At 46.1% G+C, this 19,048-nt stretch overlaps 1 protein-coding gene and 1 long non-coding RNA gene across 7 annotated transcripts in view; one reads left to right on the top strand and one right to left on the bottom strand.

Moving 5' to 3' along the window:
* Positions 1-19,048, bottom strand: part of LOC113193224 (uncharacterized) — a 49,619-nt gene that overhangs the window by 26,152 nt on the left and 4,419 nt on the right. For 4 of the 5 annotated variants that reach the window (XR_013342212.1, XR_013342210.1, XR_013342211.1 and 1 more), the window contains exons 1-2: positions 4,631-4,716; positions 3,004-3,073 (exon numbers count right to left, since the gene is read on the bottom strand). The gene's annotated coding sequence lies outside the window, so the exon portion shown is untranslated. Of the gene's footprint in view, positions 1-3,003; positions 3,074-4,630; positions 4,717-19,048 lie in introns of those variants that run through there. The other variant, XM_077791637.1, reaches the window with a different exon arrangement.
* Positions 4,726-18,719, top strand: LOC144249411 (uncharacterized). 2 transcript variants are annotated; one of them, XR_013342214.1, is made up of 5 exons: positions 4,726-4,792; positions 10,145-10,251; positions 11,652-11,715; positions 15,621-15,709; positions 18,044-18,719. It is a non-coding gene; the product is annotated as an uncharacterized LOC144249411 (long non-coding RNA). The 2 variants fall into 2 exon arrangements; XR_013342213.1 differs by lacking the exon at positions 11,652-11,715.

A 19,048-nucleotide genomic window follows, 5' to 3' on the forward strand; every position in this document is an offset into this window, starting at 1 on the left:
CTCATTATTTAAAGAGAAATGAGTAAATCAGAGTCATTAAACATTTACTAGCTACCTGCCTAGAGCAGGTTGAGGGCTGGGAGTACAGGTAAGTCGGCCAACCTCACAGTTAGCCCTAGGGGCACAGGGAAGGAGATGTCCACACGGGCATCCGGGGGCTGTTTGCCAAGCTCTTGTTCCCTCTGCCATGGCATCTGGTGGCTGCTGGTCAACCTGGTCCCAGAGTGAGCTGTTGTGGAGCAGAAACTCCACCAAAACCCTGATGAACATGTCACACAACCAAGAAATAAATTCTGTTTGTCATAACACTAAGCTTTGGGGTAATGTTTGTCACAGCAGCATGGACTTAACTTATTCTGGCTGACAAAATGAGTTTGGTGATTATCCTTCTGCTCCATGCTGTACTGCACATATAAATATCCATAAACAATATATGACATTGTTTTTTTTTTTAAATACAGACATGTTATGTGATCTGACATGCAACTCACTTCTCCATTTAATGTTTACTTTTTTGAGCTGCAATTGTGCTGCTTTATCTATCTCTAGTTCACTGTTGAGAGCTTGTAGGGTACCTCATTACATAACACCACCAATTATTTATGCTTTTCCCCCCAACAGTGGACATTTACACAGAGCCAATGTCTTTGTGATTACAACCAGTGCTTCAGTGGATGTCCTTGGACTTACCTCCAGATGCACATGTGCGAGATTTCTCTAGGGAATATTCCAAGAAATGGGATTGCTGAGTGGGAGGGTGTACTCATTTTCAACTTTACCAATTACCAAATGGTTCTTCAAAATGATTGTATCAACAATACTTCCTAAAATCCCCTCTTTTCCCTTTTCTCTAACACTGCCCCCACACATGACAAACTGCCCACATTTTTCTCCTAAGGCCACTCGTGGGATTTCAACCGTCTCCACAAAACTTTCCTCCAGCCCTCAGCTCTACTCTGGCTCTTACAAAACCCAAGAACTGGTCTGGCAAGGCCAGAGTGAGGGCAGGCAAGGAAGGAGACTTCTGCATCGTGGGGGTGTGGGGGAGGGCGAGAGGAAGTTCTGGAACCACACACACATGAATCATTTTTACTGAGTCCGACCACAGAGCCAAGCAGGTGTGGTCGACTGCAGGCGGGCTGCAAAGCCCGAGTCCTCTCCTCCCCACAGCCCAGGGAGGGGCCCTTGGATAATTTTCCAAAACAGTTTCAGAATGAAGGGAAGTGAGTCCTGTGTGATCCCACACTGTGACCAAGCTGCGGGCCCAGGGGCCTCCACCCAGCCACTGGGGGAGGCTAGGGCCTGCTATGACCCTCTAAGGGCCACACAAGGGCGGCAGAGAGTCAAGGAATCTTTCCTAAAACTCAACAATTGGACCATCCAGTCTTCCTATCCTTAAATCTCCAAATCTCAACAATTTAAATCTTTTAAAGACCATCTAGTCAATAATTTAAGTTTTGGGGTAACAATTGGAGTCATCAACAACAACAATTCTCACTTTGCTTTCTAAATCATGAAAAATCAACAATCTCCATTAAAAAAGGCATCTTTTAAAGATGGTAAAGGGTCAGCACTGGGATGCTTTCTCTTTAATGCCTGATGCTAACAATTTCATTCTCCTGTTAAAAATCATCAAAGTGTCAAAGGAGCCATTCGTTTAATCGTAAAAGTCAACGATTCCATTTTATTTGTTTCTTTTTCCTTTCCTGGAACATTAATATTGGCCATAGTTTAGACACGTTGACTTTGGAAAATAGAGCTCTCAAAAAGTTACTCCAGCTGAGCATGGTGGTGCACGCCTGTAAGTAATCCCGGTGGCATGGGAGGCTGAGACTGGAGGATCAAAGCCAGCCTCAGCAAAAGGGAAGTGCTAACCAACTCAGTGAGACCCTGTCTCTAAAATAGGGCTGGGGGTGTGGCTCAGTGGTCGAGTGCCCCCGAGTTCAATCCCCAGTACCAATAAACAAATAAATAATTAACTCTGTTATGGGGTACTGTGGCACATGCCTGTAATCCCAGCAATTTGGGAGGCTGATGCAGGAGGGCCAGCTTCAGCAATTTAGTGAAATTTCTCAAATTAAAAAAATAAAAAGGGCTGGGGATGTAGCTCAGCAGTAAAGCACCTCTGGGTTCAATTTCTGGTATCCCCCTCCCAAGTCACCCCCTTTCCCACTTCTCTTACAGCTTTCACCCATTTGCTTATTGCTTCCACTTCTTTTTCTTTGCATTTAGAAAACCCACCAGCAACCAGATTTACTGGACACGGGCTGCATACCTACCGGTTTTCTGTGTCGGGTTTGGGAGACACAGGAAGATGACCCGAGCTAGGATGCTGGATCCCCCCAAGCAAGGGTCATGACTTGGCTCCACGTTCTAATGGAGACCTATGACGATGAGGGGCCCCGGGAGATGGGTCACATTGGGGCCAGAAGACTGGAAGTCTCAATGGCCCGTTCACCAGATGACAGAGGCAGACAGGGATGCCCATCAAATGTGACTCTGACAAACTTTCTTTTGTTAATCAGTCTCAAAGACACAGTGCTGAGAAACCTTGTCTAAAGTCAGAGACTGTTGGAAACTCTGCTGTTTAGAATCACATCCCTGAGAACAGAACACCCCACTCTTGCCTCGTTGGTTGGAGCCGGATTCAACATAAGAGAAGCAGCCTAGATTTCCAGCCCAGGTGCAGAGCTTCAGAAAAGAGGCTTCTGAACTACAGTCTATATTTATTTTAACTTGGTGGTGTCCAAGGAAACAGAACTGTTAGTCTGATTTTTAGTCCAAGCCAGATGTTAGACCCTTTACTCACTGCCAGGGTTGCTCTGCGCCCATCCACCCGACTCATTTTAATTTTACCTCAACTCCACCCTTCCCTTTCTTTTTCTTTTTTTTTTTTTCTTGGTGGGGGGAGGCGGGTACCAGGCATTGAAATTGAAATTAGGGGGCTGGGGATGTGGCTCAAGCGGTAGAGCGCTCCCATGGCCTGGCATGCGTGGGGCTCACCTGGCATGTGTGGGGCCCGGGTTGGATCCTCAGCACCACGTACAAACAAAGATGTTGTGTCTGCCGAAAACTAAAAAATAAATAAATAAATAAATAAATAAAAAGAAATTAGGGGCACTCAGCCACTGAGCCACATCCCCAGCCCTATTCTGTGTTTTATTTAGAGACAGGGTCTCACTGACTTGCTTAGCGCCTTGCCATTGCTGAGGCTAGCTTTGAACTTGCGATCCTCCTGCTTCAGCCTCCCAAACCGCTGGGATGACAGGTGTGGGCCATCACACCAGCCCACCCTTCCCTTTCTTTTGGGGAGACACTCCAGTTTCTTTGGTGTGCTGTTTCCCTTGCTACATCAAGTTCAGAAACCTAATTATGTGAAATCACAGCTAGGTTGCTGGTGATCTGTATCAGATTGGCTTTATCATAAAACTCTTCTCTGTATCTCTTTTCCTTCATTAATTCAACCAATGCTTACTGTCTATGCTCAGTTTTAAGTGCTGGGGACTTGATGGTCCCTGGTCCTGTTGATCTACTTCCAGCAGTAAGACAGAAAATAAACTCTTTTTTTTTTAAAGTTGCATGATTCATTTTTATTTTTTTAAATTTGTTTATTTTTTTTATATGGTGCTGAGGATTGAACCCTGGGCCTCACATGTGCTAGGTGAGCACTCTACCACTGAGCCACAACCTCAGCCTAAGATAGAAAATAAACTCTTAACCAGAGAGATATGAACAGGAATGCATCGGGTGATGTTGTTGCTCAAATATCCTGAAGTATATTCTGCTTACTAAGATGGCTACGATGTCTCTAGATGATCATACACACACACACACACACACACACACACACACACACACACACATTTGTACTTTGTACTGGGCATTGAACCCAGGATGGTATTCCACTGAGCTACATTCCCAGTACATTTTATTTTTTAAGTCTTGAGACAAGGTCTTACTAAGTTGCTGAAGCTGGCCTCAAACTTGCAATCCTCCTTCCTCAGCCTCCTGAAAAATCGCTGGGATCACAGGCGCATGCCACTGAACCCACGTAAAGCTTTATTTCTTAAACATGAGGCTAGCGTGCCTACCCTGGTAGCAACTGGAAAGACCTCGGGCAGAGACACATAGGGCTAAGATTTAGCGTCCTATACACAGAGGGTCCCTTCCTGGACAGACGGTCAAACCTCCCGAGCATACGCCCACTGCTGTCTGGGTACAAAGAGGCAGGGCCTATTTTATAGACTGGGCCCTGCGTCGTCTGGACTGACTCCACCAGGTGCGCCGCACTGGACCACAGTCTCCAAATAGCAGCCTGCAGCCTCTCTTTTTGGTTTCTTTCCTTTGGGTGGTACAAAGGCCCAAGGGTGGAACCTCAGGGTGGGGCGCGCTGACTCAGCGGCAGGCGGGCTCGCAGAGGATCTCAATTCCCGCTCCTTTCTTCCCATTTTGTAACTGGGCAAACTGCGGCTCCGAAATACGAAGAACTTCTCCCCTGCAAGAAAGCGGCCTCGGCTGTACCCGCGCGGTCGGGAGGCATGAGGACCCAAGACGCCCAGAGACCAGCAAGGGTTAAAATCATAAAGTTGGCGAACACCGCCGAGGCCTAGAGAGGCCTAGTCCCTCTAACCTAGTCTCCCCAACTTCCGGGGGTGCGGCTTCCGGTTCCGGCGGTGCGCCATCGAGCTCGGGGCCTGAGGTGGTGTTCCTTTCCTGGATGCCGTCGTTGGTTTGGGTGTTGTTGTGGTCCTCTCCGCCCGGTTCCCCGCCCTCCGGCGTGGCACCTGCGCGGGTGAACGCTTCCCCCCTCCTTCCTTCTTCATCCTCCCTCGCTCCTGGTAGCTGCGAGCCGGCGGCCTGGGGGTGGCAGCTCTAGGAGTGGGGAGGCCCTGCCCTTGCGACCTGTGGCCCCCTCGGTCTGGCGTGACCTTGCATTTCGCTTCCCCTCCGCCGGAAGTGGAACCCCGGAAGCCCATTTCGGCCTCCACCCTGGGCCCCTGAGTCCGGGCAGTGCGACGGGAGGAGTCCAGGCCTTTTGTTATTGGACTGAGCCGTTGCATTGCCTTCTAGTTTTGTGACCTTGAGGGGGCCCCTTACTCCATGTCTCAGTGTGCTTCTCTGTAAATGGCGATGACAGTGTCTGCCCCGTGGGTTATCCCGAGGGTTGGGTGAAGGAAAGGTTCTGGGTGTCTGTCCCTCAAATGCAACAGCGTTAGCAGCTGCTCCTGATAATGAAGAGAGCTGGGGCAGAACTGGTCGGGTTTATAGGATAGGTCACCTGTGGAGCTAGTCCATCTTTTAGATCTGACCTTGAAAATGGTCTTACTAACCATTGAGACTATTTCTAGAAGCCAGGTTTGTGAAGGCCTGGTGCTGGGAACTAGAACAATTTTTTTTTAAAAAAAAGGTGTTTTCTGAGTGGTTTAGGGATTTCCACTCAGAAAGGTCTGGGGTGGGAGGGGAAACCAGAAAAGTTTTTCTCCGTCTTGATGTGAAAGTGACACATACTTGTAGTTAAGAAAAAAAATACAGGGCTGGGGATGTGGCTCAAGCGGTAGCGCGCCGCCTGGCGTGCGTGCGGCCCGGGTTCGATCCTCAGCACCACATACCAACAGAGATGTTGTGTCCGCTGAGAACTAAAAAATAAATATTAAAAATAAATAAATAAATAAATAAAATGCAGAGAAACAGTGAGGAATGTTCCCCATTTCTTCTAGTGTTCCTGCCGTTCAGAAGTAAACTATTTGATAACCTTCAGATATTGTTTTTGAATAGGTCAGGTTACATATGCTTATGTGTATATATTTTTAATTTCCTCAAATGGGATCATATAACTATTCATCTGTTACTTGATTACATGTGATATATTATGGATGACTTCACTTAGGTATTCAGGCCTGCTTCATTGTTTACAAGGCTGTATAATATTCCACGGACTGCTTGCCAATACTTTTAATCATTTACCTGTTGATCGCTTCAGTTGTACCCAATTTTTTGCTTTCCTTGACTGGATATTTCTTTTTTAGTCAAGGTACCTGTTTGTTTTCTGTGGCCATAGCAAAATTTGTGAGCCTGGGTCATTTATAAAGAAAGAGGCTTATTCAGTTCAGTTTTGGAGGCTCAAGGGCATGGCCCTGCCTCTGCTGAGGACCTCTTGGTGGATGGCATTACAGCTGCAGAAGATTGTGCAGGATCCATTGATAATGTGTTGAGACAGGAAACAGTCTCTCTCTCACAACAGCTCACTCTCCAGAACAACCATTTCACACCAGAAGGTCAATATCCATTTTTTCCCAAGGCATCACTTCGGTAGCCTGATGACTTCCATATCCCCAGTTCTTTATTTTGGAGACACGGCCTTGCTAAATTGCTGGGGCTGGACTCAAACTTATGATCCTCCTGCCTCAACCTCTGGAGTCATTGGGATTATAGGTGTGAACCATGGTGCCCAGCCCCACCACCTCTTAATATCACACTGGGGTCCTTGCTTCTAACCGTGAACCCTCAGAGGTAAACCACATCCAAACTGCAGCAGCACCGCCCTTTTCATCATTTAGGTTGGTAACAACTTACATTTGGGCATGAGTACCCTATTGACTGAGCAGAAACCCCAGATAATATGAGGGCTGGTACACTCCCCAGAATATCCAACCTACAAGGTCTTTTCACAAGTAAACTATTTGATAACCTTAAGGTTAGTTTAAGGCCATTAGAAAATAGGTCAGGGAAACTTTTTAGAGAAGAGGTAACTAGGCGCTGAGAACTAGTAAATGCAGGGCAACTGATTAGTGCTTACCTCTGTTAGTTGTCCAGGAAACAGATTTGAGAGACTGAGGTGAGAGGGATCCTAAATATCAACACTCCTGCTATGGAACTCTGGGAGGGATGTTCATGAAAAAGATGAACCTTAGAAAGGATCATTGTAGGGCTATAGCTGTAGCTTAGTGGTAGAGCGCTTGCCTAGCATGTGTGAAGCACTGGGTTTGAGTCTCAGCATCACATATAAATGAAATAAAGGTCTGTCACCAACTAAAAAATATTTTTTAAGAAGGGTCATTGTAATGGTGTTATTGGATATACCCCGATGTGAGAATTCAGAAATTTCTGTCATTTGAACACTTTTTTTTCCCATCGACTTGGGAGACTGAGGCAGGGGATTGAATGGCATGTATGCTAGGCAAATGGTCTACTACTGAGCCACATCCCTAGGCCTTCATTTTTTATACTTAGAGACAGAGTCTCACTGAGTTGCCCAGCCTGGCCTTGAGCTTGAACTTGTGATCCTCCTGCCTGAGCCACCCTAGTAGCTGGGATTACTGTGTGCTATACTCCCTTTCCGTTTCAGCTGTTTGAAAGTCCTGGGGCTGTCATACACCCAAAGGGTGGGAGTTCTGAACTGCTAGGATTCTGACATGCTCCCTTTTACTGGTACTGGAGGAGGAGGATGATCCTAAAGCAGAGGGATGTTTTGTTGTTTTTTTTAGCCTTAGCCCCTGCTCTTCTAAGCAGCTCTGAGAGTTGTAGGGAGGTAGAACAGATTGTAGAGTAGATGGGGAGTTTTTCTCTGTTTTGGTACATCTTTATCAATTGTTTTATGGATCTGGAAAATGTTTTGTAAAGACGGCTGGAAGAAGCAAGCACCCATGATTTTAAAGTCCCACTCCTGTTTGTGTATACGATTCTCACTGTTGTAGCCTAATGTCAGATAGAATGCCAGGAAGTACATGCAAGGTCCTTCATTCTTTCTGCTGTTAAGAATCTACGTTTCTTCTTGGGGCTGGGGCTGTAGCTCAGTGGCAGAGTGCTTGCCTAGCATATGTGAGGCACTGGGTTCGATCCTCATAAAAATAAAGTATCCATCTACAACTACAAATACTTAACAACTAAAAAATCTACGTTTCTCAATAGGAAAGATAGTTTTGTCAGATTTATTATACTTTCCTGTGTACATATGTGAATACACCATAGTGAATCTCAACATTGTATACATTCACAATACTGGGATCCTAATTAGAATAAGATATATTCCGTGCTTATATAAATATACCAAAACAGATTTTACTATAATATATAACTAAAAAGAACAACAAAAAAAGAATCCATGTTTCTCTTTGTTGGGATTGGTGGCAAGTGCTGCTAATCCCATGGACTTGGGAGACTGAGGTAGGAGGAACCCAAGTTCAAGGTCAGCCTCAGCCACTTGTCATGGCCCTAAGCAACTTAGTGAGACCCTGTCTCAAAATTTAAAAAAGGCTGGGGATGTGGCTCAATGATTAAGCGCCTCTGGGTTCCATCGCTGGTACAGCGCCTCCTCAACGATAAAACAAAACTGTTTCTCATTTTGGCAAACCATTCGCACATTTTCTCAATTGTGTCAATTGATCCAGCAAAAAGAAAACAAAAATAAAATTTCTAGTAGCTTTTTAAGAAAACCTTGTTAAATTTGGAAAGCTTACACAACCTGGGTCTGGACAAGATCCACGAGATCAGGGTGGATCTTTTTGGTCTGTTTTAGCTGACCTTGACTTTTGTAATTGTGCCTGGGAGTCTGAAATATGTGCAGAGTTCCAGGATGGAGACTGAAGTTTCCCTAGGGCTGCAGATAAAGAAGTACAGAGTGGTCAAATGAGCTCACCACCAACTGAGACGGTAGCCGGGGAGCCAGAAGCCATCCTAGTATTTGCTTCCTGGGTTCAGGTTCCATGGGAACCTGCTGGACTCCCTCCAGAGACCCTCACTGAACACTGTTGAGGACCTCACTGCTGTGCCACAAAGCAGTTCCCTCCACCCTTCAACCTCCAGGGAGAGTTTGAGGAAGTCCTGTTATGAAGTTGCAGCTGGGCCCGGGGACATCCTAGGACATCTCAGGAGCTTGCTGAACAGCGGTTGAGATTTTGATAGTCACATGAAGGAGAGATGCTGGTGAGGAGCAGTTCCAGGCTGTGCAGCCTAAGAAGCTCAGAGCTCAAGTGCTGAGGGGTCAACCTGGAGTCAGAATCACTGGCTCTCTGCCTGCTTGTGAGAAGTAAAGCAGAGCTTCTCTTTGTTGTAGAATCCAACTTTGGCTTTGAGAAATCTGAACCTCCATCTTGGAGCTTGTTTTTGAAGCTCAAAGCCCTTCAAAGCCCGTGACTGGACCTCCTTTTGGCTGGAGCAGCTTTAGTTCCTGGGACTATAAATTCCAGAAGGAATTGCTTTGCCCTCTTGTTAGGACAAGTGTCCTGCTACTTGGAACAAGAGTTTGTTTTTCTTCTAGAGATGCCTCCTCCTTTTGTACTTTGTAATATGTTTAATGTTTTTTGTTTTTTGTATCCAAAGAGGTAATCAGCTTTAATTTTCAGAGTTCATGATTCTCACTTTGATGACATGACATGAAAGTTTCTGAAACCCCACCGTAACTTGTTGGGGACGCTCTTGAAGTATTAAATTTTGGTTCTTGGTAATAATATGTCCTGTGGTAATCACCACGGTCAGTGTTTGGGTAAGGTAAGATTCTCAGGAGTAGGTGTGACTTGGAGGTAAGAACTATGGCCGTGTTCACTGAGCGGAGACAGGAACAGTTGAGGCCTTTGTTTTCAAAACAGGATTTAAATTGGGGACAAAACTAAGAAAGGGATAAACAGGGTCACAAGAGGTGAGTTGCACTTAGGCAGAGCTGTCCCACTTGCTCCTTCTCCATTTCCATTCCCTCTGTGCTGCTGCTTGTCCTTGGGCAGACACCTCCCTGTGACGCTGAGACACTGTTCCATTCTGCTCTGCCTGCAACAGAGGTCACGCTTGCTTTTCTGTGTTCTGAGACCTGTGTTTTGACTGACAACCGAAACAGAGCAGTGGCTGTGGTGGTGACTGAGTAAACAGCAGCTGCTTCCCCAGCTCAACCCAGTCTGGAGGAACCTTTCTGCCTCTGTCTTGGTTCTTGGGCTTGTAGATCTGCTCCTGTGACAAGCTTGGTGCCAATTCAGAAATGGCTTTTGAGGCTGATTGCTCGGTGTGGCACTTTTATGTCTTCTGCTGATGCTCATTCAGTACTTCCTTTGCCTCCAGGAGTGTTCTAGGTGCTAGAATACAAATACAAAACCCAGTTTTATGGAAGTGTGTAGTTTTCTAGAAGCAGCGCTTAAAAATCTTTTTATTTTTTCTTTAGAGACAGGGTCTCACAAAGTTGCTCAACTGTCCTTGAAGTTGTGATCCTCCTGCCTCAGCGTCCCGAGCCACTGGGATTACAGGCATGCATCACCATGCCTGGCTCTGGTAAGTCTTAAGAAGCTCTTAGGAGCAGGGGATGGTGGCACATGCCTGTAATCCCAGGGGCTCTGGAGGCTGAGGAAGGGGGATTACAACTTCAAGGCCACCCAGAGCAATTAAGTGGCACCTTGTCTCCAAATAAAACATAAAAAGGGCTGGGGATGTGGCTCAGTGGTTTAGCACCCCTGGGTTCAATCCTCAGTACAATCAATCAATCAATCAATCAATTATTATTTTACAATTTAAAATAACATATTTCTAAGCTCTTTAGTTAGATTATTTATTTATTTGGCCATGTTAGGGATTGAGCCCAGGGTCTGATGCATGGTAGGCATGTGCTGTACCGCTGAGCTATATTCCAGAAAAATAACATTTATTGACACAGAGAATGGGGGGAACCCCCAAATCAAAAATGACCCTTAATCACTGACTTTTTTCTTTCTTTTCCTTTCCCTCCCGTCTTCTCTTCTTTTTTTTTTTTTTTTAAGAGAGAGTGAGAGAGGAGAGAGAGAGAGAGAGAGAGAGAGAATTTTTAATATTTATTTTTTAGTTCTTGGCGGACACAACATCTTTGTTGGTATGTGGTGCTGAGGATCGAACCCGGGCCGCACGCATGCCAGGCGAGCGCGCTACCGCTTGAGCCACATCCCCAGCCCCCGTCTTCTCTTCTTCTGTCCTGAGGTGTGAACCCAGGACCTCACACATGCTTGTTAACTGTTCTACCACTGAGCTATGTACTATTTTTTTTTTTTTTTTTGGTACTGGGGATTGAACACAGGGGAACTTTACATTGAGCCACATCCCCAGCCCTTTTTATTTTTATTTGGAGACAGGTCTCACTAAGTTACTGAGGCTGGTCTCAAACTTGTGATCCTCCTGCCTCAGCCTCCTGAGATGCTGGAATTACAAGTGTGCACCACTGCGCCTGGCCCTACTGACATTTTTTAAAGGTGAAAGAAATATTTACCTGTGGATAAAAAAGTTCAATAATATACGAGTATGGCATAAAAGTAAAAATTAATTAGCTTGTTATATTAATTTTTTATTAATTTCTTCCAGAAAATCATATGTGAGCAGAAACATACACATTATATAACTGTTTTTTTATTTACACAAAATTCATAAGCATGTTTGGTATATATTTATTTTTTAAAAATCTTTTTAGTTGTCAGTGGACTTTTATTTATATGTGGTGCTAAGAATCAAACCCAGTGACACACATGCTAGGCAAGCACTGTACCATTGGGCTATAACCCAGTCCTTGGTGATGTTCATTCAGTACTTCCTGTGCCATAAATTTCTTTATTGCCCAGTGAGACTTAGAGGCCTTTTGCTTACCAATATAGAGAGATTTGCTTTCTTTACTTTGCAGCTGTTTAATGTCGCCTTGTTCCGCTTTCCAATAGGAAGTGCAAGGTCAGGATTTAGGCATGGAGTCACACCTTTGAAGCACAGGGGAGGTGTAGAGAGGTGAGTGACAGAGCCAGGACTCAGTTTCCATGTTTTGAAACCATCACAAGTTTCTCCCAATAGCCCCGGGATACCAGTTCTTTTCCAAGGAAGTGAATTTCCAGATGAGATTTCTTTTCCCACATAAACAAGAAGTGGGGAGGCTGGAGTTCATCTGCATTTCTTCTGGCCCTAGCCCCTCATGCCTTTGCTATAGGCCACACTATCTGAATGTCAGAGTGGACCAGCTCCAATGGCTCGAGACCTTTGGAATTCAGGAGTAGAGAAATTCCCCATACCTAGTGCCCCTCCCTGAGTGGCTCTGGTGTCTGTGTAGCCAGTTGATTGTGTGTTCTTAAGTCAATCCAGACCCTGACTCTAAAGAATTGAGAACTTATAGATGTGTGAGTGATGTGGAAGGAGGAGGGTGATGAAGAAATGTCCCTACCAGGTGGCTGCAGTGAAAGCCAGTGCTGGGAGGACAGGTAACCTGAGATTCCTAGTGACCTACTGGTGCCATGGAAAAACATGTCATCTGTTGGGCAGCTACTCCCTGAGCAGTGAGTGGGTGCCAGGCCCTGGCTGCTGGGAGGAAGCCAGCTCCAGGGGACATGGAGGCCACAAGGAGTCCACCACGATGGGGGTGGTAGCTGGAGGGCTCTGGTGCAGCTGGCCTTCCCAGGAATATCATGTGTGGTCAGTTTCCATAGGCAGCTCAGTGCAAGTCACTTGACAATGGCCTGACTGTTCTTCTAAACATTTTCTTCCCACCCACTGCTGTGCATTTATTGGGCATTTTCCCTTGGCCCAGAATGTCCCTCCACTTTACCTCCCCCTTCTTTGCCAGCCTACTCCTATTCCTTTTTTCTTTTCCTTCTTTCTTTCTTTCTTTTTTTTTTTGAGTTGTGATCTCACTATGATGCCAGGCTGGCATTCAACTCCTGGGATTGATTATGGTCCTGGGCTCAGTGATCTTCTTGCCCAGCCTCCTGAGTAGCTTGGACTACAGCACAGCCCACCATGCTGGCCAGCCTGCCTGTCTTTATTTTTCAGTGCTAGGAGTTGAACCCAGGGTGTCGCACATCTTGAGAAACTGCTCTACCCTGGACTGTACCCGGGCCCCTCATTCTTTATGATATGGACCTGGTGACCTTAATGAAGCCTTCTTTGGTTTCTGCTTTGAACCCACATTTGAGGTCCTCCCATGCGTTCCAGTAACACCTTAGTTGTCGTTCTCTCTCAGTCCCTGTTCATTCAGCACGTATGCATTATGTACCTGATGTGCCATCCCTGTTCTGGGTATTACACTAAGCACACCCTCTCCTTTCTGTCCCCTGGCGGGTTGTGAGCTCCTCCAAGAGGGAATCTGCATTTCTGTCATCTGACATAGGGCCTGCGCAGGGCTGGTCTCAGCACACAGCCTGACATTTGTGGGACATGTGGCTGCTGCCTGACTTATGGCTTTTCTTTCTAGTGAACGTAATTAACTGTAGTAAATGGGTGACCATTAAATGTTATGTTGGGGAGGGAACAAAGAATGGGACCACTAATTCCTGTGGGTGGGTTGAGGATGGAGGTAAAAATAAAACAAAAATAGGTGGGGGAGGCTTCACTCAGGAGGCTGCTTCCTGCTCTGTCAGCACCTGACCTTGCAATGAGGTGAGGTTAACTGCCCTTGGCTGGCTCTGCTTAAAAGCTCAAGGGCCCCTTTGGTGCTTAGCAACAACCTTGAGTGCCTAGAATGGTGATTTTGAAGCTGGGTGTGGCTCCTGGGCAGGAAGCCACCACCACCACCAAAACAGCCTGGGCCTCCTGCACTTCCTCCCTCCAAACTCCACCCCCGGCTGGGCCCACAGTGTTTTGGAGCCCTGTCTTAGCAGCACAAATGAGAAGTCCCTAGCAGTGGTCACTTCTCCACTTATGAGGTGTATGATCTCAGACAAGTTGTGTCACCTCTCTGAGCTTCAGTTCCTATATTGGCTTTGTCCCTGTCTCGTTCCCAGGTAAGGCCATCCTCGCACAGCACTGGAGGAACAGAAGACCTCCATAAGTACTCTCGTACCTGAGTCTGCTTGGTGAGGGGAGGACTGAGTCGTTCTTCCCGTCTGTCGGATCTTGCCCTTTCCTCTGAGCCCCTCTGCCAAGCCAGCCTCATCTTCTCAGTCCTGATTTCTACAGATCCTGTGCTGCCCTCCCACTCCCGCTGCCTGCCTTTCCCCTAGGGTCATCTTTTGCACAGTCAGATCTCATCAAGACGCCCAAATGTCTACATCTTGGCAGATCACAGGCGTTTTGTTTTTTTGGTCATTACTATTGCTGTAGTGATCTTTCATTTTTTAACAATTTAAATATAGCATGCCTCTTGTAAATTACACAAATCTTAACAGCTCAATGAATTTGTAGAAGTGGGCATATTGGTATAGCTGCCTTCCAGATCGAAAGATAGAAGGTTGACCCAGACATAGGGGCACATGCCTGTAGTCCCAACCACTTGGGAGGCCGAGGCAGGAGGATTGCTTGAGTTTGTGAGTTCCATGCCAGCCCGGGCAACATGGTGAGACCAAGTCTCCAAAATAAAAACAACAACAATAACAAAAATCTGGATATTTCCTCATGTCCTCCTCCAGCCATTGATCCCCTGAGAGATAACTGCTCTTTAATATGATTTCTGCATTTCTAACTGCCCTAGAGTAGAGTTTCCTGTTTCTGAACCAGTGGGATCATTTCGTATGTGGCTTCTTGTGCTGGGTAGACGACAGACGTCGAGCATCCTGTTTTCCATGCCTGGGCACCTGGACATGCCAGTTCTTTCTGCCAGGATGTGGCGTGCCCTCTCCTGGCCCACCCAGTCTGGGCACCTTCTTGAGACCCAGATCAAACCTTCCCCCTTTGGGAAAACCTTCCTTGGTCACCTGTGAGTCTGAATCCCAGCTCCTCCACCTTTTAGCTGTATAATGGCAAATGTTACCAACCTCTCCATGCCTGATTTTGGTTGATCGGTTTTCCTATTTCAGAGTTCTGGTGAATTTCAAGTGAGCTGATACATATTAAATACTTAGAGCAGTGCCTGAAGCAGAGGAAGTACTTAATAAGCGGCAGCTGTGACTATTGTGAGTGCTCTGCTTTCCTCATTCCCCTATATCTGTCCAAAGATTTAAATCTTGTTTGCCTCACTGTGAGATCTTAATTCCTTGAGTAGCTCATGGATTTTCATTTCCTTATATTTCCACAACAGAGACATATTCAGTGTGCACTATGTTCTGGCACTGAGGGTCCAGTGGTGAAGGAAACCCCTGAATCGACTTTTTAGTGGGAGGAGAGAGATGCTAAGAAAAATAAAGAAGTGAGACAATATGAAGGTAGTGATAAACTTGAAGAAGGAAATAAGGCAGCATGAGGTGATAGTGGTTGGAAAAGCTTTTCTTGAAGAGATGGCATTGAGCAAAGATCTGCAGGTAGAAAGCAGCAGGGATGTGCAGAGGCACCGAGGCAGGCATAATAAACCCAGGATGTCTAAGGACGTTGAAGAGAGCAGTGTGGCTGGAGCCCAGAGAGTGCCTGGTCCACTTGAGGATGGAGTGATGGTCAAGGGCCAGCTGCCGAGGGCCTTGTAGGTCATAGCTTTGGATTTTATCCCAAGGGAGGGGAAAATCCATTAATCCATTGAAGGCATTAATAAGAGGGGAATGTCATCTTTGTATCCAAGGCACTGAGCACGAAAGAGACGCTAACTATTGAATATAGACTACAATATGCTCCTGACCAACCAGCCAATGTGAGCAATTCTAGATTGTTTTTAAGCTGAAGTTGTGACATGTGATACTCTGGTGTTTTTTTTTTTTTTTAATTTATTGAGCCCAGGGGTACTCTACCATTGAGTTACATCTACAGCCCTTTAATTTTTTTTTTTTTTTTTTTTGAGACAGGGTCTTGCTTAGGGCCTCACTAGGTTGCTGAGGCTGGCCTCAAACTTGGGATCCTCCTGCCTCAGCCTCCTGAGTTTCTGAGTCTACGGGTATGTACCACCACACCTGGCTGTGGATTCTTACCAAACCTTGCAGGGATGGCGATGGAGTTCTGTTACTGGTAGTCTTTCTTCCCTCCCCTGTCCCAACTCATCCACCTATCTGCAGTGACCCAGATCACTTGCACTGGAGAGGTGTAACTGAGATGAGGGAGGCAAGCCTGGACCAGTTAGAGAAAAGTCATGAATGAAACAGGTTTGGTCAGTTCCTCTCCTTTCTTCAACTCCAACAAGGGTTCAGGTCTCTGAGCAAGCACAGTGATATGGAATACGGACATAGCAGGGGGCTGCACAAGAAGGAGACCCTCAGTGAGAGCCCCTTAAAGTATGGCCACTAAGCAGGAACATTTCTGGAGTCCCAGCAGCAGACTGGGGATCGCTGCAAGGCCTGGCCCATGAGCAACCAGAGCAGTCAGGATGAAGGTGCAGCTCGGGACTTATTGATACAGATTTCATGCAAGGATATTAGCCTTTTAACAAGAAAGACATTATTTTTATTAATTTTTTTAGTTGCAGATGGACACATACCTTTTTAAATTTATTTTTATGTGGTACTGAGGATCAAACCCAGTGCCTCACATGTGCCAGGCAAGCACTCTACCACTAAGCCACAACCCCAGCCCTTTATTTATTTATTTAAATATTTATTTATTTTTTTTTAGTTTTCGGCAGGCACAACATCTTTGTATGTGGTGCTGAGGATCGAACCCGGGCCGCGCGCATGCCAGGCAAGTGCGCTACCGCTTGAGCCACATCCCTAGCCCCCAGCCCTTTATTTTTAATTTTTTAAAAATATTTATTTTTTAGTTTTAGGTGGACACAATATCTTTATTTTATTTTTATGTGGTGCTGAGGATCGAACCCAGTGCCTCACGCATGCCAGGTGAGCGCGCTACCACTTGAGCCACATCTCCAGCCCCTATTTTTTATTTTAAGTCAGGGTCTCCCTAAGTTGCTTAGGGCCTCACTAAGATGCTGAGGCTGGCCTTGAACTTGTGATCCTCCTACTTCAGCCTTCTGAGTTGCTGGGATTATAGGGGTTCACCACAGTTCCCAGCTGAGAGATTTTGTCTTAATGCTATTGTTATTATTTTTTAAAAAAATTTATAGTTGTGTATGGACAGAATGCCTTTATTTGTTTATTTTTATATGGTACTAAGAATTGAACTCAGTGCCTCACACCATGCTAGGCAAGTGCTCTGCCCCTGAGCTACAGCCCCAGCTCACAATGCTATTATTTTTAACTTTCATTTTTATGAATTACTACACATGAGAAAAGCACATAAAATGCCCAAGTATAACAAATAATTATGAAGCAAGTACCCATGCATCACCCAGGTCACGGATGTTGCCAACACCGCCCCCTCCCCCTCCCTTCTGGATTATAACCCCCTTTAGATGTGGCCAGTAGCTCAGTTTTTAGGATAATCTCTTCATCCTTTTTTCTTTCTAGTTTTGCTGCCTATGAATCACATTGAAAGCCTTAAATTAGGATTTTCTCACACAAATTCTAAAACTGCAGACCACAGAGAACTGCGTCTTTGAGGTAGATCCTCCTCCCCTTTAGTGAGCCTTGGCAGGTTCCAGGAGATAGACGGCAGCGGCCTTGTGGTCTTTGCCATTTGGCACAGAATGCAGCTCCAGGCTTCTCTCAAGCAGCCACTGGTGTAGACACCAGTGAATGATTCCAGTATGGTATGCTTTAAATACAAAATCTTGAAACGACTGATTGCCAGGGGTGTCCAGGAGGCTTCTGAGCTGAGACCCAGGTTACTCAGTGAAGGAAAGAAGAATTGGAGTTTGGCGGAGTGGGGACACAGGGTCAGTGTTGGTGAAAGGTATGGTCCATTTGGGAAGGAGAGTGGGACTTGACGGATAGGATGGGTGAGCAGGAAAGGTGTTTTAGATAGCAGGAGCAGGGGCAGAGAGCTAAGAAATCATGGTGCCTGTATGTATAATGCTAAGAAATCCAGCCTAGCTGTGTGAGGGAAGGTGTGATGGTTACTTTTATGTCAACTTGATCTGTGCCTAGATGTTTGATCAAACATTGTGTTGGGAGTGTCTATGAGCATGTTTCTAGAAGAGAGTGTGCAAGGCAGGTTGCTGTTCCTTATGTGGGCGAGCCTCATCTGATCAGTTGAAGGCTTGCGTAAAACATGAAGGCTGACCCTCCCCCAAGTAAGGCAAAAATCTTTCTCATTTTCAGACTCAAGCTAAAACATGAATTCTTTCTTTTTTTCCCCTTCTGGTACTGGGGATTGAATCCAGGGGTGCTTTGCCACTGAGCTACATCCACAGCCCTTTTTATTTTTTATTTTGAGCCAGGGTCTCACTAAGTTGCTGAGGCTGGCCTTGGACTTGCAATCTTCCTGCTTCCGCCACCCAGAGCTGCTGGATTATGGGTGCGCACCACTGTGCCCTGCTGAAACAATGAGTCTAAGCATCAGCCCTCCTGGGTCTCAGGCCTTTCAATGTGGACTGGAATGACAACCCTTGACTGTCCTGGATCCCCAGCTTGCCCACCCATCCTGCAGACCTTGGGACTTGCCAGCCTCTGTAATTACATAGGCCAGTTCTCTGCCTGTCGATGGATCTTTATATCTGTTTACATCCTATTGGTTGGTTTCTCTGGAGAACCCTGGCTAATACCAAAGGGAAATAGCAAGAACTTAGAATAGCAAGTTGATGCCAGACTGTGGAGGCCCAGTATATATGCCCAACTAAAGAACTTTGAATCTTCTTCTGAAGACAAAAGAGAAAACCAAGGAATGACTCATTGGAGCTGAGATCTGTGAAGGTGAATGTTTCCCTGAGTAAAATGAATTAAAGCACAGATTCTTAAAGGAAGCCTCTAGAGACTGGACGTGAGTTTCATGGACATAGAGTCTACAAGGCAGAAAAGGTTGGGTTCCCTTGGATGTCAAGGGTACAGGAGCCAAGTACAGATAGAGGTCCTGTAGCACCTGTAGAAGATAGGAATGGAGGACAGACTTGACGATGCTCTTGGGACCTCGGAGAAGCTGGGGATTTGGAAATGGGGGTGAGAACAGGGGCTGGAGGAGGTAGAGATCTGGGAGCCCTCTGCATAGAGGGTAGTGACATATTACACAGGGCCCCTGGGGGACAGGGATTGCAGAATCTTGGATTGTAAGAGAAACGTAACTCCACCTGGTTCAGGCAGCAGAGGGAATTTGTAGGCTCATGTGACCAAAAACTGAAGCAAGACTGGACCCAGTGGCTCATGCAAGGTTACTGGGACTTGGTTTTACATCTCATCTCCGTCTCTCTGCTCTGCTTCCCCCCTCTGCCTTGGTCTCATTCTCAGGCAGA

The sequence above is a fragment of the Urocitellus parryii genome, chromosome 11 (genome assembly GCF_045843805.1).
Source record: "Urocitellus parryii isolate mUroPar1 chromosome 11, mUroPar1.hap1, whole genome shotgun sequence".
Classification (NCBI taxonomy): Eukaryota; Metazoa; Chordata; class Mammalia; order Rodentia; family Sciuridae; genus Urocitellus; species Urocitellus parryii.